Consider the following 23,476-nt stretch of genomic DNA (forward strand, 5'->3'; position numbering starts at 1 on the left):
CAGCACTGGGAAACAGAAAGTACCTGGTCGTCGCGATTGACTACTTCACCAAGTGGGTCGAAGCTAAACCCTTGGCCAAGATAATAGAGACAGAGATGGAGAAGTTCGTCAGCGACGATGTCATCTACAGGTTTGGGGTACCACAGATCCTCGTCTCAGACAACGGCAAACAATTCAACAACCCCAAATTCCAAGCATTCTGTCACAGCTACAACATCAACTATCGGCCTGTATCGGTAGCATACCCACAGGCCAATGGTCAGGTAGAGGTCACCAACAGAACACTGCTAGAAGGAGTCAAGAAAAGGCTAGAGGGAGCCAAAGGGAAATGGGTCAAAGAGCTACCAAGCATTCTGTGGGCGTACCGAACTGCAGTACGGACACCCACAGGAGAGAGCCCATTCCGCCTAGCATATGGCACTGAAGCATTGGCGCCAGCAGAGGTCTGCGCCATGTCCCATAGGGTTCTGCACTTCAACGAACGTACCTATATCGACGGACTACGAGCGAACCTAGACTTTATAAATGAAGTCTGTGAGAGAGCACTACTAAGGAACATCGCCTACTAACAACGTATTGCCAGGTACTAAAATGCCAGGGTCAAGGCAATGCTATTCCACCAGGGAGACCTAGTCCTACGGAGGGCTAGTGCATCACAGCCACAGAAGGCAGGGAAGCTGTCAGCTAACTGGGAAGGACCTTACATAGTCTCCAAGCAGATACATCCATGGACCTACCACTTGCAGACTCCGGGGGGCAAGAAGGTAGACCGTATCTGGAACTCACTATACCTGAACAAGTACTATCAGTAGAAGTAACAACAGCGGAGTTTGGCACCACCAACTGTAGCAGTAGATGGCATTACAGTTTCAAGGATAAATTGAAAAAAATTTCGGGAATACTCGGCTTCTTCTACTACTCAACCGAGGCTTTATGCTTAAGGCGTTATGCCAAAGGCATTATGCCACCCCCGAGGCTTCATGCCTAAGGCTTTATGTCACCACTGAGGCTCCATGCCTAAGGCGTTACGCCACCCCCGAGGCTTCATGTCTAAGGCTCTATGCCACCTTTGAGGCTTCATGCCTAAGGCTTTATGCCACCACTGAGGCTCTATGCCTAAGGCTTTATGCCACCTCTGAGGCTTCATGCCTAAGGCTTTATGCCACTACTGAGGATATATGCCTAAGGCGTTATGCCACCCCTGAGGCTTAATGCCTAAGGCTTTATGCCACCACTAAGGCTTCATGCCTAAGGCTTTATGTCACCACTGAGGCTCTATGCCTAAGGCGTTATGCCACCCCTGAGGCTTCATGCCTAAGGCTTTATGCCACCACTGAGGCTCTATGCCTAAGGCGTTATGCCACCCTTGAGGCCTCATGCCTAAGGCTTTATGCCACCACTGAGGCTTCATTCCTAAGGCTTTATGCCACCTTTGAGGCTTCATGCCTAAGGCTTTATGCCACCATTGAGGCTCTATGCCTAAGGCATTATGCCACCCCTGATTCATGCCTAAGGCTTTATGCCACCACTGTGGCTTCATGCCTAAGGCTTTATGCCACCATTGAGGCTCTATGCCTAAGGCATTATGCCACCCCTGAGGCTTCATGCCTAAGGCTTTATGCCACCACTGAGGCTTCATGCCTAAGGCTTTATGCCACCTCTGAGGCTTCATGCCTAAAGCTTTATGTCACCACTAAGGCTTTGTGCCTAAGGCGTTATGCCACCATTGAGGCTTCATGCCTAAGGCATTATGCCACCATTGAGACTTTATGCCTAAGGTGTTATGCCACCACCGAGGCTCTATGCCTAAGGCGTTATGCCGCCATTGAGGCGTCATACCACTAAGGTCCGGGGACCACTGAGACAAGGCATCCCTATGGATCGCCAACTACATGAGATTGCATAGATCAATATCAAAGCGGCAAGGATCAAATCATATCAACATCTAAAGAAAGAGTCAAGTACATACAAAAGACAAAAAGCAAGCATCACAATCCAAAAGTTATCATCCAAAAAGTCAACATCCAGAATGAACATCTATAAAATCAAGGAGCATCTAGTGGAGGAGCAGCCTCTGATCCAGAAGGAGACATCATATCAGCCTCAGCCGGATGAGCAACACTCTCCTCTGGTAAGACCGCACCCTCCTCTATCATCACAACATCATCCTCAGAAGAGACACGAGCCACTACAGCAGTCTCAGGTAGCAGCGTAGTGACCTCAGGGAACCTTGAGAAGTCATAATCAGGGGTCTTCTCCAGAACACGAACTACCAAGTCCGAGGAAGTCAAGACGCTAGGAATGGGAGCCAACTTACTCCTAGGGTCACCAATAGAAATAGAACCTCTAGAGGCCCTACGACCCCTACTAGGGGTGGAATCTCCAGAAACCTCCTCCTCCCCTTCACTAGCAACAGGGAAAGGCAAAGAAGAAGAAGTATCTGCTAGGGAAGACGACCCCGAAGAAGACTCCTCATGGGATCCAACTACGACCGCAGTCGGATCAGAGTCATTAGGTGATGACATGGACAAATAATGAAGCAGACTAGCTACTTGCTCAGAGGAACGATCTCTCAGACAAGAAGCTAGCAAGAAAAATGAAATGAAGACCACCTACAAAGTATAAACAGCAGATCCATCACAGAAAAGAAGAAGGAGAGTGGAGAAGCATGAGGGTCCATCGCACCCAAGGGCGCGGCCTCACACCCATAGGCGCTGCCACACCATCAGGCGCGGCCTCACACCCATAGGCGTGGCCACACCCGCAGGCGCGGCCACTCTAGGCGTGGCCACACCCGCAGGCGCGGCCACTCTAGGCATGGCCTCACCGCAGGCGTAGCCTCACACCCATAGGCACGGCCACACCCGTAAGGGCGGCCTCATGCCCGCAAGCGCGGCCACCCTATGGGGAAGGCCTTAGGGGGAAGGCGATCGCGCAGGGGAGCAGACACATGATGATGCGACCACACCACGAGCACGATCAAGTAACAGAGACCACCAAATGCAAGGCACTCAAGCCTAGCACCACTCAAGCCCTCCAAGTAAGCAAGGCACTAAGTGAGCATAAGGCATGCACAGGGACCCAAAACCGAAGGAAGGAAAACCAAAAAGTTGACACTAGTCTAGGTGACCCAAGGACAAGCACATGGTGGGCACCAAAAAGAGGACAAAAGCCAAAAGTGCAATGCAAAGGAGAAATTCAAGAAAAGGAAAAAGTGGGAGGCAAAAAGTAAGAAAGAGAAATGATGAGGAAAAATGAGAAGTGAAAAAAGAGAAAGTGAAGAAGAGGGACATATATCTACAAAAAACAAAGCAAAAAAGAAGAAGGAAAAGTGTAGGAGGAAAGGTTTGAACCTCCAACCTCTCCTACCTCACTAACAGATTTATAGGCAAGCCCCACAAAGAAAGTTCATTCGCAGTAGACCCCTCACTATATAAAGGCATCTACTCTCTTGGACATCCTATCTCAAGAGAGTGGGGGGCAAATGATACATCCAAGATTCACCGAACCAGTCAGCGGCTGCCACGTGTCACAAAGCGACTCGCTTTAGAACCAAGGAGAACCAAATGGGGGTCCCACCTAGGCGCTGCCTGACCCAATCGCCGGCCTCACCCAGGCACCGGGCGCGGCCTCACCCAGGCATGACCTCACCCAGGCACGGCCTGCACCCAGGTGCTGGCCTCTCCCAGGCTTGGCCTCACCCAGGAGCGGCCTCACCCAGGAGTGGCCTCACACCCAGGCATGGCCTCTCACCCAGGCGCGTCCTACACCCAGGCGTCGGCCTCACCCAAGCCCCGGCTTCACCCAAGCGTGGTGTTACTCAGGCACCGGCCTCACCCAAGTACCGGCCTCACCCAGGCACGACCTCACCCAGGCGCGGCCTCACCCGGGCGTGGCCTCACCCAGGCATGGGCCTCACCCAGGCGCGGCCTCACCTTGGTGCTGCCTCACCCAGGCATGGCCTCACCCCCAGGCGCAGCCTCTCACCTAGGTGCGGCCTCACCTAGGCATGGCCTCACACCCAGGTGCGACATCATGGACGTAGACGTGATGTACACGGACACCGAGGCCGCTCATCTATGACCCAATCATGTCACTATAGACATATGCCACCACCAGGACTCTGGGCCACCGCTTAGAGGTTATGTGACCCAGACGGACTCAAGCACCAATGACGTGATATCTATCCGCCAAAGATCTTGATACCACCAGGACACTCCCTCCCATGGGGAGATGACCAATCGGGATAGAGCCCTACTACCCAGGGCCTCTATCCACTCAACGGCACACTCGCCATCAAACTGGGAATCTCCACACCGCCATACACTACTATAAAAGGAAAGGTACACCACCCTTAAAGGGGACATAAAAAACTCATATTGAATAATCACTATTCATCTATTTGCTCAGGAGATCTAACTTTGGCATCAGAGAGCCCTAGGTCGGAACCACACAGGTTCTCTCTATTGACCTCTTGGTCCACTTGTAGGTGACGGCACTCGTAGGACAGCTTGATGATTTCTTGACGCAATAGAACCCATCTCAGAATGAATCAAATATGCGTCTAATTAGTCTTCTGGGGACTGAAAGCTCCGATCTTGGAGTAGAGAGGAGGCGATGACTTAAAAGGTTACAGGTTGGACTGTTTGGCTGTGTTTAGAGAGATTTTTGCTTTTCTTCTTCTTCGCTTTTGCTTTGCTTGCGTTGCTACTTTGATTTGCTTCGCGTTTACTATTTATCTTTAATAATTTGATTTCGGTGGGTAGCAGAAGTGACTATGGAGGAAAAGGGAAGGGCGGATGCATGATGAAAGGGGGTTTTGTTTTGCGTAATTTTGAGACATACAAATAAGAAATAGATGGTGAAGGTTGCCATGGATAATAGTTCCTGCGCAAGTTCAGGTTGCCTGAGAATGCCAAGATTGATCAGGTGAAGACTGCCATAGATAATGGAGTGCTCACTATTACTGTGCTCAAGGAAGAAGTGAAGAAGCCAGAGGTGAAGGCCATTGAAATCTCTGGCTAGGAGTTCTCGTTATTACAAGAGAGAGAGAGAGAGAAAGGAGGAGAGAAAGGGATGCCTGCAACTCATCTTCCCCAAATTGGGGAAGATGAGTTGCAGGTGTTTTTTTTTTTTTCTTTTTTTCCTTATAAGGGCAATTCCGTCTGTTCAAGTCTGATTTTTAACAGTGTTAGTCATGAACTGACAGAATGGGCTTATTTGTTACCGTTTGCCAACCTCAGGGGGGTACGCAGAATTTTTCAAAACTGGGGGGTGAAAATATCCTTTCGTCAGACCTCAGGGGTGGTATGTGTAAATTTCCCTTAAATTAAATAGAAGGGTAAAGTAATCAAGTGAAAAAGTAGCCACGAAGCATGAGTTTGTGCACTTATATAATATAATAATAATAATAACAATAATATGATATGATATGATAGTATGATATGATATATATATATATATATATATATATATATATATATATATATATATATATATATATATATAAAATAAAAATGTGGGAGAGTTCCCACATCTCCACGGTTTCTTTGTTGGCTAGTTGTGATGTGGGGCCACCAAACCAAATATCTTGTCAGATATAGGGTTTTCTGAAGAAGAACAGAAGAAGCAGAAGACGAAGAATAGAAGAGAAGATGAAGAAAAGAAGACGAAGAAGAAGAGAATGAGAAGACAATAAGGTTTTTTTTTTTTTGCTCGGCTAGTTTCGCTTGGTTTTCCAGATCCGCCGCCTTGGTTATTCCAGATCCGCCATCGTGCTTCAACCAATCTCCGCCTCTGTGCGTGTTAACCTATCTCCGCCACCGTGCGTGTTAACCTATCTTCGCCTTGTGCGTGTTATTTTCCTTTTCCCCTTTTCCCTTCTCATCTCTTCCACTATGATCATCGGAACCCCTACCGAAGAAGACGCAAATGAAGACGATGCCGACGATGATGATGCCGCCGTTTATCCCATCGACGAGATCTGCTCGGACGGCAACGAATGGGTGAAGCACAACATACTTCTCAAAGGCAACAAGAATAGCGAGGCCAAGCATATCGACACCTCCAGCTGTGACCTCACCTTCTGGGACATCCAGCGCAAGGCACCTCTTTTATCTGGAATGAAGTCGAGCTCTTGTGCATCGGGCCCTCCGGCAACAACTCCACCTACGCTCTCGGGTTCTTCAACCGTAGAGCCGTGGACAACCACAGCAAGTCTTATGACTTTGCCTGCGATGGCGCCAGCGCTTGTGTTTCAGTCTTTGATCCTGGCTCTAGTAGATGATATTGACCTGTGCTCGAACTTGGCTGAGTTCAATCTGATGTTGGTGTTGACGTTGAACCAGCCCTATGAGGCTGAGTTCAATTTTGTCTCGGCTGAGTGCAATTTGTTCTCGGCTGAGTTCAATGTGGTCTCCAAAGGCTCCATCTTGCTGGTTTTGAGGAGTGGTGGGCCCAATCTGTGGGTGTTTAAGGCTTTTGTCGGCCTAAAATTGTGCTCTATGTATATGTTTCAGTGTCTAGTCTCTTTGTCATGGGCGGTCTTCCTTTTTTCTTTTTTTGTGTGTTTGCAGGTGTTGCCCACCCTGGTGCTTGTGGCACCGAGGTTAACGCCGGCCCTGCTGCTCCGGCCATCGGTCATTATTCATCATCTCTCTCCTGCCATCAATCGATTTTCCACTCGCCGATCCAATAGACTTTTGCCGATTCGGCAAGTTTGTTTGAAAGTAAGCTATGGCAGTGTGTCGGCACGCATGGGAGCAGTATGATGTTGGACTATTTGGCACATTTGAGGCCCCTCCTTTTGGCACGTTTGTGCATGGGCTTAAATTTATCTCAGGCTATAGCCTATTATCTAGGGATGCGGTAGTGACCCAACCCCTAGCCTGGATGACCCAGTCAATAGCGTGTGCGATCGGGTCAGTCTCCATTCCTTGGTTTTGGATATTGTATATCCATACCTTGTGCTCATCATGATATCTATCTGTTTTATATATTTCCTTTTCTTTGGTTTGGCGTTGGGCGCGCATGAATGAATAGCCTTGTTTTCTACCCAAAAAAAGTTGTGATGTGGGGCCCACTATAATGTAAATTCGTAAAAATAAAACTTCTTAAATTCATCCAAAATGTAAGTAGGGGAATTTGAACCTAAGACCTAATAACTTATTGAACTAAGGGTCCAACCAATTGACTAGATTATTAGATATTTATTACTTCCCAAATAAAATCATATATTCTTTTAACAAACCCTAATTCTACACTTAGATAAGGAATAATTCAAATTAAGGGTGTTACACTAGGGCACAGTATTTACCATGCATATATGTGTACACCTCCAGCGAGTCCAAGCTCCTATATATCAACTTGCCCTAATTCTGTATTAGGTAAAAAGACCAAATTACCCCTAGTCCAAAATCAGGGTATTACAATTTTCCACCCCTTAACAGAATTTCATCCTCAAATTTTAAATTTACTTGGATCGCTAAATAAATGTGGGATATTACAATCCACCTCTTAAAGAAACTTCGTTCTCTAAATTTGCATATCAAGATCTCTAAATAGTTGCGGATACTTGGATCACATTTCATCTTCTTTCTCCCACAACCCTTTGAATATCATGATTCCTCTAGAGAATCGTCACAATTGAAATAGTATGGTTATATAGGACTTGCCCTTTGGGATCCAAAGCAAATAGATGTTTCCTCAAAATCTAAGTCAGTCTCTCTGACTACCCTTCAATTGTTGGTCAAGACATTATGTGTGGAAACTCCCCCAATTTACTAAATCAGACTCCCAAAAATTTGACTTTGATCAAACTAAATCTATTGGCTGATATAAATAATATCCAACATGGTAACATGGTTCTTGGTTAAAACATTGTATAACTAAACTGAACTAAAATCAATCTTATTATTCTTGAACCACTGATGTAATATTCAACCTGGCCAAATCAATCTTTAAAAGTTTCTAAATCATTATCTCTATTGTTAGCATATTAGAATTTCATTAACCATAGAGGTTTAGGGATTACCTGAACCGAATGGAATCGCAGCGGAAGGGACGATCGAAGGTGGCTTGCAGTTACGAGCACAACATGATCTCTATAGGCTTTTCCACAGAGAACTCCACACCACAAAACCCTAGGCAGCGATGGAAACCTTAGGAAACGCAGAACTTGAAAGAGAGGGAGAGATCTAATTGAATTAATGCTAGGGTTTAAGCCTAATACTTATTTATAAACAAAATCCTGGGCGCCCCTCTCACTTGGTTGACTTCCACTAGAGGTCTAGACCGAATAGAAAAAGGGAGGGGTTGGTCACTTAAGTAACCCACCCCTCCAGAGCTCGGGTCTCGCGCAGCCAGCCCCTTGTGGGCGCACTAATTGGGCCCAGCCCATTTACATTTACATCTATATCTTTATTTATTCAATCATGGTCTATATCAAAGGTCCAAAGTAACTTGGTTACAACTGAATTACTCATACTTGAGTTGGACTAACCAATAAATTGACCCAGAATTGACTTGGTCCATAACCATTTAGCATTTATCCATATAGAATTATGCAAGTTCAAACCATTCAAGTTATTTGTATAAACCAACCAGAGTCATGTATCACATAATATCACATACATGTACCTCACATTATAAGTCAGATCGTTTTTACCTTAGCATGTACCACTAATAAGTTTCCAAAAATTTTCAAGGTATTACATCCTCCCCTCCTAAAAAGATTTCATCCTCAAAATTATGTATATCTCAATCTTGGAGGGTTCCAAAAGTCTAGGGCTTAACTTGTCCTCCGTTACCAAACATCATTATTCCCTAAAAAAAAATAAACACTAGCATAATAAGAGGATAATTAATTTGTGCCAAGTATGACATCAAGATCCGTCAATTCTAAAAGGATAAAATCTGTCGGTAAAACTCTACCTTCTATCTATACTTGACAAGACATATATATTGTGTCTGCCACAAACGTCATGTTAAAGGACATATATCATTATCACTCCACAGCTCAAGTTCACAACAATATGCTAGAGAGTTTCAACCTATATTTAATGTCTCTATATTCAATGTTCACTAAAACTCATCTCTAATAATTCTCATGTGGTTTTATAATTAAATGTTCATCCTCAGTTGGTGGTGGTGAAGGATTTTCAACATTGGGTGGTTGCAAGGTTTTGGTTCTGTTCTGGCCAGGCACAAAAATATCAATAACTCACACCCCAAAATTGCAACTCATTAAAATTTTGCTTTCTCCAATTCTGTCCATTTACAGTAGCAAATAGGAAAATAATACTTTTAAAATTTTAGATCAGATAAAACCAATTTTTTAGGAAATATAATTTAGAGTTTTAAAACATATCTAAAAATCCTCTTAAGAATGTTTTCCTAACTTAGGTTTCTAGTTCCTCCAAAATCAGTGTTCTGTTTCTAGCAGATTTTGATAAAGAATGTGTAAAGTACTCTCCTTAAAGTCAATAGATTCCAATTTTTTTATGGTAGAAAGTAGACTCATTAAAGAAACTATTGTAAAATTTTCAGATTGAAATTCCACTTCTAAGTTCCTCTGCTAACACCATCTTTCTCGGACTCCAAAATCTCATAGTTTCTAGTAGGTCTTGGGTTTCACTAATTATTTGACTTATCAATTCAATTCTAAGTTCAATAGAATTTTATTGGCATACTCTTCACATATCCAGGTACCTCTAGTAAAAGTTTCAAGCCCAGATTCAATTTTTAACTATGTCTAACATGTTATGTAAATTTGGGTTTCTACATAGTGAATTCTGAAAACTTTCTGCTAGTGTTCAACTTCCAAGTTTTAGTTTTTTTTTAAAGTTCTTACGTGTTCAAGTTTAGTATCCTAGGTTCATGTTTCTAGTTCATATCCTATCCTAAGTAAAACCTAGAGCTCTGATACCACTCTGTAACACCCCCAAAACCATCCTAGCGGCTTAGGAACATTGACGGTCCACAAGTTCGTTTGTGTCAAGGAGATATGAATCGGAATAGAACCAAAACACAAACACATGTGTAAAATATATAGATTAAGACTTCAACTAAAGTAGGATAGTTAAACTAAGCTATTACAACTTCTAAATTATACTTGAAATTCTGAAATAAAGGTTACAATCTCCACAATTAAATTAAACTCAAACAAATTATAAGTTCTTTTAAAATTGAAAGAAGGTGTAAAGTTTCTAATAGTAGTTGTCTTCTTCTAATCCAAACGCTTTGTCCTCTTGGACCTCCTCCTCTAGTACATCCTCACATCCAGGTTCGCATTCATAAAGTTGTTCATCTGAAAGGTGGTGAGGGTAAGCTTCAGGAAAAGCTTAGCAAGTAAATCCACAACAACTATACAAGTGTGAAAACATGCACAAGTAATACAAAATGCAAAGACATACAATAATATGTATATATAGATCTGAAACAAAACAAAAAAAATGATCATAACCATATTTTCTTATCACCACTACCGTAATGAAAAGTATATATGGCAACAATCAACAAAAGATGCATCAAAAGAACGTAAATAACAAACACATCACTCCCTGATAGACTAGTGTGAACTAGTTACCATACACTGGCCAAGGCCCTCATGATAGCGGCATATGAACTCCAGTTATGATCAACTACAATACCACTGTCCACTCTCAACATCAAGAAACTAATGGAGAAACTAGTAACCAAACTTGCCCCAGACCGAGTCAAAGCCCCCGAAGGTTTTACTAGCAATGCCCTCCTGGAGAGTTTTTGATCATCTCCCTCTTTCTAATACTCTATTTAGTTCCAATAAAGATAAACCCATGGCTCAAAAACTCACCAACTTATCCTTATCGTAACATATTCACCAATGTCGGTAAGGTAAACAACAAAATAACAATCAAGGGTTTGCTTATAATTTAAAGCTATACAACCAAGTTCGAAACTTAGGGGTTATGACTCCCCAATTCCACCTTAACACATGCTATTGAAAAGAATAAAAATAAAGTATGAAAACAATAACTTTCATCAACATATCAATGCAAAAAGTGAAGAACAATAATAGGGAAGATTAGGAAAAATCTTCGCAATCACTTATCCAACAATAACATCAATAAAAATTAAATGGTAAACCCTAAACAAAGTCAGATTTTTATGCATCATCCATAAACATCATGTATTAGGTTATAATCTTGAATAATCATTCATATACCTTCCTCATACTATCAACAAATAAACATTGAATTCATTAGTCTATAAACATGACATTATTAAAATTTCTGCATACAAATATGTGAATTAAATCATAAGGAAATCATCATTCTTTACAAACAATCATGTGTGAACAATTTAATTGAGTAAAAGCATGAATCAAATATGTTTTTGGCATGATAAATCTCAATCTAAAACTAAATTCTAGATTTAAAATAATGTGTCAAAACAAATTTTATATGTAAGAAAAATATCAAGTATAATGGTTGAAGATCTACTCACCTTGTGTGAAGCGACTAGGGTTTCTATAGGTGACTCAAATCCATGCTTCAATGGTGTTGATCTACCTCTTCCTAGTTCAAAATCAATTTAATGGAGTTCTATGAGTAAGGTAATGATGAAATCAACTTCAAGATATTGTTTAAACTCGGATTTGGGAAACACAGATTTTTGACAGAAAGACCTACCTTCAGTTTATTTGCAATATCTCTCTACTCAGATCTCTGATTGGGCTGATTCAAGTTGGATTGCACAGATGAGATGAGACTACGTTTTATTATGAAATAAGATTTTTTCAATTCGTCTCCGAAAAGGGTCAAAATTGGCCTTCAAGTGACTGGTTCTGCATAGTCCGAATCTCCTTATTCTCATTCCTTCTTCTTCTTCTTCTTCGCTTCCTCTCTATAGTCCATGAATTTTTCTCTCTCTCTCTTTCTCTCACATTTATGATAAAGAGAATGGGGTTTGAGATTTGGTTATAAAAAAGTATTCCTAACAAGAGAGAAGGAGATGAGAAGAATTCGATTTAGTCTCTAACTAGATCTCTTTACTTTCCCTCCAATGAAAATATTTTAAAAGGAGTCTTAACTTAAGGTTTTAAAAAGATTTAGATATAGTAGTTTAATTTTAGTTAAATTCCTTCTTATTTCATTATTATTAGTTTTTTCTTAGTTGCTTAGAATCGAAATTCTCCAATCCCTCTCATGCGTGGAACCTCCCTTGCAATCTTACATTCTCTCCTCTCTATTTCCCTTCTTTCACTCCAACTCCTTCTCTTTCTTTCCTTTTTTTTTATCCTATTATTATTATATGATATATATATATATATATATTAAAAACGTTGGAGAGTTCCCACATCTCCACGGTTTCCTAGTTAGCTAGATGTGATGTGGAGTCCACCATAAAATAAATTCGTAAAAATAAAACTTCTTAAATTCATCCAAAATGTAAGTAGGGGAATTTGAACCTAAGACCTAATAATTTGTTAAACTAAGGGTCCAACCAATAGACTAGATTATTAGATATTTATTTCTTCCCAAATAAAATCATATATTCTTTTAACAAACCTAATTCTACAGTTAGACAAGGAATAATTCAACTTAAGGGTGTTACTGTCAAACCCTACCCCCTGACTGGTTGGACTCTGACTGAAGTGCAGGAACCCCTCGCCAGGCCACCAGGATCACTGTGGAGCATCACTCCACTCAATGAGATCAATGAGAATGCTTTGAATAGGTTTTCCTATATACCTGTTAGAAGATGGATAGCAGACCCCTGTACTTGCACAGCTCATAGACTGATGTGTGACTTGGATCCCAGGTAATCTCTCTCCTCCCTAAATAGTGGGACCCACCTCTGAAAAATCATGTAAAAACCCATGGTGGGCATATGGGGACAATACCCTAACCCAGGGTCAAACCCCTGTGCAATCCCCCTTTGAATTCATGTTGCTGGAATTCACTGGGCCATCGCACTGGGCAATGTGGCAACGCCCAGAGACATCGCCCAGTGGCTATTTTTGCACATTTTTAATTATTAAAAATGTGGGGAGCACCCCACTTGACCATCGACACTCTCCAGTGATAGAGGGGACTTTGAGGGACCACCTCATATCCCTGGTTCATTGCGAACCCCACCAGAGAGCCCAAAACTGAACAGAATCAGTTCCAAAAATCAGTTTTTAAAAGAGGGACTGAAGGCAAACAGGCCTTAGTTGGCCTTAGGCTATAAATAGGAGGCCATGGGCTCATTTTAGAGCCCTTGGCAAATCTGAATCCGAAAGAGAGAAGAAAGGAAAGAAGAGAGAGAAAAGAGAGGAAGGGAAGGAAGAAGGAAAGAAGGGGGAAGGAAGGAGACTAGCTGCAGCCATTCCAACCTACAACCGAACCTCCCTCAGCCATTTTTAGGTATAAAAATCCCCTGTATACCTACTGCCTTTTGTTTCCTCCCTGTTCTTGCTGTGTTCTGTACCCTGGGCAACCTGGACAAGCTAGGGTTTGCCCAATCTTGGTCCAGATCAGCCATGCAGACCTTGTGCATGGTAGATCTGGGTTTTTCTATGAAAATCAATATTGAGTTATGCTGCTACCTTGGCCGAAATCTGGCTGTGCATGGTTGCACTGCCCAGATCCCCTTCTGGCTAATGGATTGAAGCCCAGACTGCAAGCCAGGGCTGCAGAGACCAAATCCTAGATGGTTGCAGCCCTGAAACCCTATTGAACATGCATATCCAACCTTGCATGTGGCTGAATCCAAGATTTCAGGTTTGCCAAAACCTTGAACACTATTCACCAGGGTTATTTGGGCAGCCACAGTCAGCCTGACTGGAACCCCGATGATGAAATTAATTGGACCATGAGATAGACCATTGCAAGGGCTACCCAGATCCTTAAACATGCAGAGGATCAAGTGTGGGCCCAGCCCTGCAGGCCCCACCTTGGAAACTTAGCCTAAGGTCGATTCTGCAGGCACTGGGCGATGCAGTAAGGCCCAGTGCAAGGTTCAGTGATGGAATCTTTCAAAAATAAAAGGGTAGATCTATAATTTCCTGTTGGCCTTGATCCTTGGACACTGTGGGATGTGGGAAATGACAAAATGCCCTTCCCCCACATCCGTCCATAAATGAAAAATATTTTGGAACCCTAAGTAGGCCCCGCATGTTACTGTGCACTACTGTGTTTGATTCTACATCACTAACTTAAAGTGGACAACAGTGTAATTATGTCATAGACAGTTGTGGGACCATGTTCTTATCTAGTGGCAGGTATTGGTATTACAAATGACCAATTTTCCCCTACGCCCTAGCACTGGCCCATGCATCGAAACATGACCTAAGGCCCGGTGTAAGGCTCAGTGATTCCAAGAGTAAACCAATTGAACTACGGGTCAACTCAGTAAATTAGGGTAACCCTAGGACCACCAGTGTAGAGCTGATAACTAAATAAGAGAATGTTTGATTTATGTCTAGGACCTTATCCCATGCTCGAGGACAACGATCAGATAACTGTTGGAACTGAATTTGTGACTGAGTACCTAGAGCCAAGTACTGGTGAGTGAATAATACTATCGTATGTGCAAATGTAATTATGATCTGATGCTGGCTACTAATAAATGAATCATGAATGCTGCGTTATTTATTTATAATTCAAGTTACTCAAATCACTACATAATGTCTGTTGTTGATCAACACTGTGAATTCTATATGATGGTTGTGATTGCTAGACTAGATGCCGTACTTGGCTTGGAAATGGGGCCTGTGGTAGCCCGTATTATGGGGTATGATTGACACCGCTGAACTCATGCAATGCCATATAGACATGGGGCTAGAGTTTCATCACCCGTGCCATGAACCCTTGCCAGCAGGGGTTGAGGTGCTGGATGCCTGTGGGGACAATTATCAGGGTGTGAAAAAAAAAAGAATAAAAGAACACCGGAATGGTGCATGAGGGAAGAAATGGTTGTCCCCCTAGATAATCACAGAGGGCTGGTCGGGCCGACCTTGGTGAACGAATGCGGGGGCTGACCAGTCTTCTCCGATAACTCAATGGGTGTATCGCGGGAAGGGATTAGAAGCCCACACCAGGGATACATGTATTGGGGATTGCAGTGGCAAGACCAGACTTAGTTGTAATGATAGGTGGATAATAATAAAATTTGGACTTGCATATCATGTGGATCATGTGAACTGTGGATTATGTTTGCATATGCATGCATGATGGATGTTATTTGCTCACGAGCTCGGTGGGGCTCACACTCTGTTATATGTTGCTTTCTTCTTAGCTGATCTTGCAGGTGGATGCCGCTGTGGCATGGCGGGCCATCTCGAGGAGGAGAGTTTTGGTTGTTTTGATGATGTTGGTGTGGACCCCGATGGAGGTCATACCGATCTGCATACGTTTTCGGTGGTTGTTGATGAAGACCATTGAAGCGTGCACGTGATGTTTTGACTAGTGACTCCTTTTGGGTTTTCTAGAGTTATCCCCGTTTTGACTTGGTTATTGTAGTTTTCTTTTCTTTTTCTTTTGGGGCTGAGAATGCTCGCCCTGTAAATACTTTCGTATGTACTTATCAGCTTTTGTTTCTTTGTTGTGGGTTGTGTGTACCTGGGAGATGTATCAAACAAGACTTTATATGTATATATTATCACCATTTCCCGTATCGCTATGCTTCCATTTACTTTTGAATTGTAGACATCCTGCATTGCTCTGATCTTACTTATGGTTAAGATGTGGATGTGGTTTCATGAATGTAAGCACTGCTTCTAGATCCGTGGGATTTGGCGGATTGCCGTTACGCAATTTGGGTCACCTACCCAATCCTCCTAGGGGGTGGTTTGGGGTGTGACAGAGCTTGGTATCAGACCGTGAGGCTGTTCTTACATTCATGACATACAGACTAGGGTTAATAAGATATAAGCAATAAAATATGCAACACTTAAAAGCCACAGGGGAGGTAAATGTAAATAAACAAAGACACAGGATTTTCATTAATTTAACAATAGTTACAAAAGTTTGATTGCAAAACTGCAATTCAACAAGTACATAAACTGAAGACAAAGAAAGAAAAAGTACATAAGCATAAGAAAATAACAGTAGTCAAAACCATGTAGCAAAAGTGTCTGGATGATGCTGAGAGCTACTCTGTAGGAGGTAAATCATCTGTAGGAGGCTGAGGAGGGCGCGAATCAACTCAGAAGTAGCGATCCCAAAAATCCAATCTCTGCTTGACAGCACCCACCCTACTGCCCAAGGAAGTGAAGCCCTGGTCCACCCTGGATCCCAGGTTTGACATCTGTGTGCCGAGGCTCTGAAGTTGTGCCATCACTTGAGCCCAATCTGGAGGCCCGGGAACCTATGAACTGGTGGCACCGGTCATCTCGTAAGCAGGTAAGTCTGTAAACTGTGTGTCAAAACCCTCGAGATCAGCTGGACTAAACCCCTACTCCTTTGTGTACATGCCCTGAGTGTCTACTCCAATGTCGCCCTGCCCCTCTCCAATCTGACCCTCATCATGTGCATCACCACCCTATGCATCACCACCCTGTACCTCGTCCTGCTGCATATCCTCAGCCATCACTTGCTCCTCATCCACTACTGGATCTTCACCAGGCACTTTCATCTTCAAGATAGAAGTTTTGTCTATAGGCCTGGATCGGACCCTGTTAATGTACTCCCCCTCTAACGGAACCCCAAAGTATCGAAAGACCAATGTAAGGAACTTCCCATAAGGAAGGTTACCATCGGCTGGATTTCGTGCGTGATAAAGCATCACCTGAAGCAACAAATATGGGAGGTTGATGACTGGACCCCCTGACCAGCACCCAACAGGCAGTAAGTGATATACGCCTACATCATAGATATGCTGCCCTTGTTTCCTCCCTTGGGGTAGATGTTATAGGTCACACATCTACTAATAACCCTAGTACTGGGCTTGTAGGCAGTCTCAGACTTGGGAGTATCCCCTGAACCGGTCAATGCAGTGAAAACTGTCCTCCTAGTCTCAAGGGAGAACATCTCGGATATGTCCATGTAGGGTTCATAATAAACCCTATCACCTGTGTCAGGTAAACCCAGAATCTCCGCCAATAGGGAAGTGGTCAGCCTGATATCCACTCCCTTCACCCTACTCTCCACCCCGAACTCCTGGGCACTAGAAGGCCCTAGGTTACAATAAAAGTACCGAACCAAGTTGGGATAACAAGGCTCAGTAGGAGATAACATCGATGCCCAGCCTAGGGCATTAAACTTGGCAAAGAGGCCATATTGGTGGAAGTCCTCTACTCGTACCACCCGACCATTCACTATCTTTACAGAAATGAAATTCTTCCACTCCTTAGCGTATTCGTACCTGGAGAAAAGATGGTGGTCGAAATCAGGTTCCTCTGAAGATGAATCCTCCCTAGGAGATGGAGGAGGAATCTTTGAGTAGGAAGAATCCTCAGATTCAGCTCGTAGCCTCTTCTGGGCTACTGATTTGCGTGTAGTATGCCTGCTAGTGGACATTCTCTACGAAAGAGAAAGGAACCCCATGATTAGGACTAGCAATTTGGTGAAAATCAAAACCAAAACAAGAGGGAAGTGAATAGAGATATGTAAAAGACAAGTTTGACCTAGAAAGCTTACCAGAGAGCATATGTGATCGCAAATAGCCCGAGGGATCGATGAGAAATAGTGTGGAAGTGGTCCCCTTACTCTTCAAGAACTTTTCCCTAAGGTTTGGAGAAGTTTGGAATAGAATAGGGAACAAATGGGGCCCTCTTGGACTTAAAAAGCCTGAGCCCGATTCTCTGGGCGATGGCACTGGGCGATGTGGCAATGCCCAGAGACATCGCCCAGTGATGGTGAATTTGCAGAAATCTCAGTATTTGCACATGGGAACTTAATTTTGGGCATAATAACCCCATAGGACATAAAAACAAGGACAAACAAAAAAAAAAATTATTATTATTGAATAATAAGAATATTATATTAATAAAATATAATACTAAATAATTTATGACCTAAGAACTTAGATCTCATGAATCCAAGATAGTGAAAATTTTACAAATGCAACACATTGGGGATTAGGGAAAACCTATATGGTTAGGTTAAAATAAATAATTAGTGTACATCATATTTGTGAGTATAATTGTATGTATAATTACAGCTTATGGTATGTATTATTAATATGCTTTATGCTTGCCTATTGTAATGTATGAACTGACTGGATTGTTGCTGTACAAAATAGAACTTAGATTATGTAGGTATGTTGTATTATGTGTTTACTAAGTGTGGGAAACATAGATCCTACCTTAACCAAGGTATAGGATAGCTGAGAGCAGGAACTGGTAGGTTGTCGAGTCAATCGAATCCTTAGACGCTAAGGTACCTCGAGCCAACCCAAGGATTTGTTATATTGGTGTTATGGTTATTTAAGTTTCCAATAGTCGTGTACTTAATTCTTTCAATTAAGTATGTCCTAATGCTTAGAACCATGTTATGTGATAGGACCAGTGAGTTGACTGAGGCTGGTGACCCCAACATCATGCTTTATATTAGACATTTACGAGAGAGACTGAGACGGATACGATTAGTGTTACCCCGGGCTGAGAGTCGACTGGACTTTTACTTGGCTATAGCAGCCATTAGTGGACCCGAGGACCGAGAGCATTTTCTGAGTCTAGCTGGAGAGGTAATAGTTGACATAGAATTTCTACAGGCACTAGAGTTTGAGACCGGGAAGAAGCTGGAGGTGTTTGTCTGCTAGATCAGGTAATTAATTAAAAGTCTTTATTTAAAAAAAAATCTGAATTTTTTTTTCTTTCTCTCCATTAGTGCCATGCATAACATACTGACTCATAAAACACATAAGCAAGAGAAACATAAGGTATTCAATAAGACACAACACCCAACAAACCAAGATAATGAATCTAATAATCCACCTCACTGGTATGACTCATGATACTCGTTGGAACTATGGACTGGGTTAGTATCTGTTAGCTAGGGAATAACGGTTGATCTGTATAGATGAATTGGAATATTGAACTCGCTCCTCTTTTCAGAGAAGCAACAATGGTCAACACTAGAAGTTCTCATAGAGGTCGTAAGGGTAAACAACCTAGAATTGTACTGGAGGTTGAACTGCCCAACGGAACTAAGGCTCAAAACTCTGAGGCATTGGCTACTTCATCAGGAGCACCAATAGCTGCACAAGCTACTGCAGCAGCACCTCAGCCAAGTGTGGCAGCTGACGACGTGACTGCGTTCATGACCACGATGATGCGAACCATGTGACAACAACAGGAATTGCTTGGTCAGATGTCTACACAGTTCGCAACTATGATGCACGAACGCGCTGCACCACCACCACCACCTAATCGACCTGTACTGTTTCCACCACCTGTGCCTCAGCACTTAGTGGAAAATTCTACCGCCAAGGTTATGGAAAGGTTCAAGAAACTCCAACAGCCTGCATTTTCTAAATTAACCTCTGAGTCAATGCAGCCGGAAAGATGGATTAGTGCCCTAGAAAAAGCATTTGAAGTACTTGAGTGCACGGACACCCAAAAGATTATTTGTGCAGGTTATCGGTTGCAAAATGAAGCCGAAGCTTGGTGGAAGGCAACGAGGCCTAATCTGGAGGCTGCTCACCCGAACCCCACATGGGAGCAGTTTAAAGAGGTTTTCTTCAAGAACTATTTTCCCGAAAGTTTCAAGGATAGAAAGGAAGCAGAATTCATCGCACTGGTGCAAGGGAATAAGTCGGTACTAGATTACCAATAGCGATTCGAAGATCTGTTCCACTTTGCTCCAGAGCACTTGAAAGGTGAAGTTAGTAAGGCCAAGAAATTTGAGAAGGGACTCAAAACTGAGATTGGATCAGTTTTGTCAATCATGGATATTCGGGATTATGCTCAAATGGTTGATAAGGCAAAGACAATGGAGGATAGATTTAAGGAAAAAGAGAAAGAAAAGATTGTGACGTCACCTGGTTTGAACTAAAGATCAAATAATTTACAAACCTATGCTTGGCCAAACAAAGTTTATCGAGGAACAAGATCAAGCCCTATTCCAACTCTGTATCGTAGGCCGAGCTTAAGTCAGAATTATTTTTCCCCTACATTTACTCGACCTGCTCAACCTACTACGAGTTAAGCAACAACAGCAGTTTCTCCAGCTCAACCAGCAACAAGTCAAGCGAGCAAGGCCTCAACACCTGGAGCTCTGCCCTTTAAGTGCTATCTATGCAACAAGGAAGGACATATGGCTAGAGATTGCAAATTGCGTGGATATGGCAACAATTCATTTAATCAGCCCTACGCTAGACCATTTCAGCCACTTGACAATCGGATGCAAGGAAAGATGTATGCCTTGACCAACGAAGAAGCTAAGGCGAACCCTGACATAATGACAGGTAAGTGGTCGAACACTGTAAATTATAGAGAATAACTAGTTTAATTTGTGAAACTTAAATTACCTACAAACCCTAGGTACCCTGAATGTCTCAACCATACCCGCACGAGTATTATTTGACTCGGGCGCAACCCACTCTTTCGTCTCCTCAACCGTTGCGAGTAAGATGGAAGATCAACCAAGGGACATGGGGCATGAGTTAATAGTCAGTACGGCGACAGGAAGTGTCGTGAGTTTGAAAGAGGTTTATGACCCCTGTCAAATCAAAATCTGTGGAAAGAATCTAATCGCACGACTAATAAAAATGCATATAAATGATTTTGATGTGATATTAGGTATGGATTGGCTATCTGCCTATGGTGCAAACGTCATGTGTGCGGAGAAAAAGATTAAGTTTAAACTAGAAGATGGGTCGGACTTCACCTATCAAAGTGAATCAAGGAGGAAATCCAGAAGGATAACATTATCTGCACTCCAAGCACGGAGGTTATTAGAAGAAGGATGCTGAGGCTTTTTGCCCACTATGATAGACACAGAGGCGAAGATAAAACCCTTGGAGGAACTTCGCGTTGTCAGAGAGTTTCCTGATATATTTTTGGAAGATCTGACACAGTTGTCGCCGGACCGCGATATAGAGTTCGCGATTGACCTGATTCCTGGTGCAGCATTGGTATCCAAGGCACCATACAGGATGGTGCCAGTCGAATTGAAAGAGTTGCAGACACAACTTCAAGATCTGCTAAAGAAGGGATTTATTCGACCCAGTGTGTCATCCTAGGGAGCACCTGTGCTATTCGTAAAGAAGAAAGATGGAAGCATGTGGCTGTATATCGACTATCGCGAGTTGAATAAGTTGACAATCAAGAATCGATACCCATTGTCGTGTATTGACGACCTTTTTGATCAGCTACAAGGAGCAAGAGTCTTCTCCAAGATTGATCTTAGGTCGGGATACCATCAACTGAAGATCAAGAGCGATGACATCCATAGAACGGCGTTCCGCACTCGATACGGACATTATGAATTTTTAGTGTTGTCGTTCGGACTAACCAACGCCCCGGCAGCATTCATGGATATGATGAATAGAGTATTCCATGACGTGCTGGATAAGTTCATCATAGTGTTTATTGACGACATCCTGGTGTACTCTAAAAATGAGGAGGAGCACGCGCAACATCTTACATTCATGTTGCAACGGCTGCGGGAACACCAGCTCTTTGCGAAGTTTGGTAAATGTGAATTTTGGCTTCACCAAATTGGTTTCTTGGGGCATATCGTCACCAAGGACGGCTTCAAGATAGACCCCGACAAGGTGAAAGCGATACTCAAATGGGAAACTCCGAAGAATGCCACGAAGATCTAAAGTTTCTTGGGATTGGCTGGTTATTACCGTCGATTCATTGAGAATTTCTCGCGTATCTCGGTACCCATGACAAAACTCACGAGGAAGGGTACTAAGTTTGAATGGAATGAGACATGCGAGAAGAGTTTTCAAGAACTGAAGAACCGATTGGTAACAGCTCTGGTTTTGACCATTTCAGACGAAACTGGAGGAATGGTGGTATATATGGATGCATCTAGAACAGGCCTAGGTGGCATCCTGATGCAGAGAGATAAAGTAGTCACTTATGCCTCCAGACAGTTAAAGGAACACGAGAAGAATTACCCCACTCATGATTTGGAGTTAGCAGTGGTAGTCTTCACGTTGAAAATTTGGCGACACTACTTATACGGTGAAAAGAGTGAAATCTTCAATGATCACAAAAGCCTGAAGTATTTCTTCACCCAAAAGGAGTTGAACATGAGACAGAGGTGGTGGCTGGAATTGGTAAAAGATTATGACTGTGAAATCCAGTACCACCCTGGCAAGGTCAATGTTGTGGCAGATGCATTAAGCAGAAAATCTCAGACTGCGTCTCTCGCATCTTTGGTCGTAAGTGAACAATTAATAGAGGAAGCTCGAAAATTTGATCTGGAGCTCATGATCGAAGAAGCGGCTATGCGATTAGTAGTAATGGATCTATAGCCGTCGATACGAGAAGAAATAATTACAAAGCAACCATTGGATCCCGAGCTGGCCAAAATAATTTGGGAAATTCAACAAGGTGTCCATAAGGACCCAGATTTTACATTGGCCCAAGATGGAGCATTGAAGTTTCGTGATAGATTGTGCATGCCTGAGGATTTTGATGTCCAAGACCGAATTCTTAAAGAGGCGCACAACTCACCCTATACTATCCACCTGGGAAGTACAAAGATGTATAAGGACTTGAAGAAATATTATTGGTGGATTGGAATGAAGTAGACCATAGCAATCTACGTGTCCAAGTGCCTTACCTGTCAATAAATAAAGGAGAAAAGACACTGACTGTATGGACTTTTGCAACCACTTTCCATACCTGAGTGGAAGTGGGAAAGAATCACTATGGATTTCGTAACAAATCTGCCCAACACTAGGAAGGGCATGAATGCAATTTGGGTGATCGTAGACGGGCTGACAAAGGTAGCTCCCTTCATACCAATTAAAATAAGTTATCCAATGGAGAAGCTTGCCCAGATCTATATTGACAACATAGTCCGCTTACATGGCGTGCCTGTCAGTATTGTGTCTGACAGAGATCCTTGATTTACTTCAAGGTTTTGGAGAAGTTTACAAAAAGCATTGGGTTCTCAATTAAATCTTAGTACAACTTTCCATCCGCAGACGAACGAACAATCAGAAAGAACCATTCAGACTCTGGAGGACATGCTCTGAGCCTGTGTTTTGGAAATGAGTGACAGTTGGGATGCTTACATACCATTAGTGGAATTTGCATACAATAACAGTTATCACTCCACCATTGGCATGGCACCGTTCGAAGCACTCTATGGCAGGAAGTGTCGAACTCCGCTTTATTGGGATGAATTTGGTGAGCGGAAATATCTCGGACCCGAAATGATTCAAGCGACCTGCGACAAGGTGGATGTCATAAGAGAGAAGATCAAGGCAGCTCAGTCGAGACAGAAGAGTTATGCAGATAATCGAAGGAAGGATATTGAATTTGAGGTCAGAGAGAAAGTATTTCTTCGAGTGTCTCCAACCAAAGGATTGATGCACTTCAACA

Source organism: Telopea speciosissima, chromosome 2, assembly GCF_018873765.1.
Source record: "Telopea speciosissima isolate NSW1024214 ecotype Mountain lineage chromosome 2, Tspe_v1, whole genome shotgun sequence".
Lineage (NCBI taxonomy): Eukaryota > Viridiplantae > Streptophyta > Magnoliopsida > Proteales > Proteaceae > Telopea > Telopea speciosissima.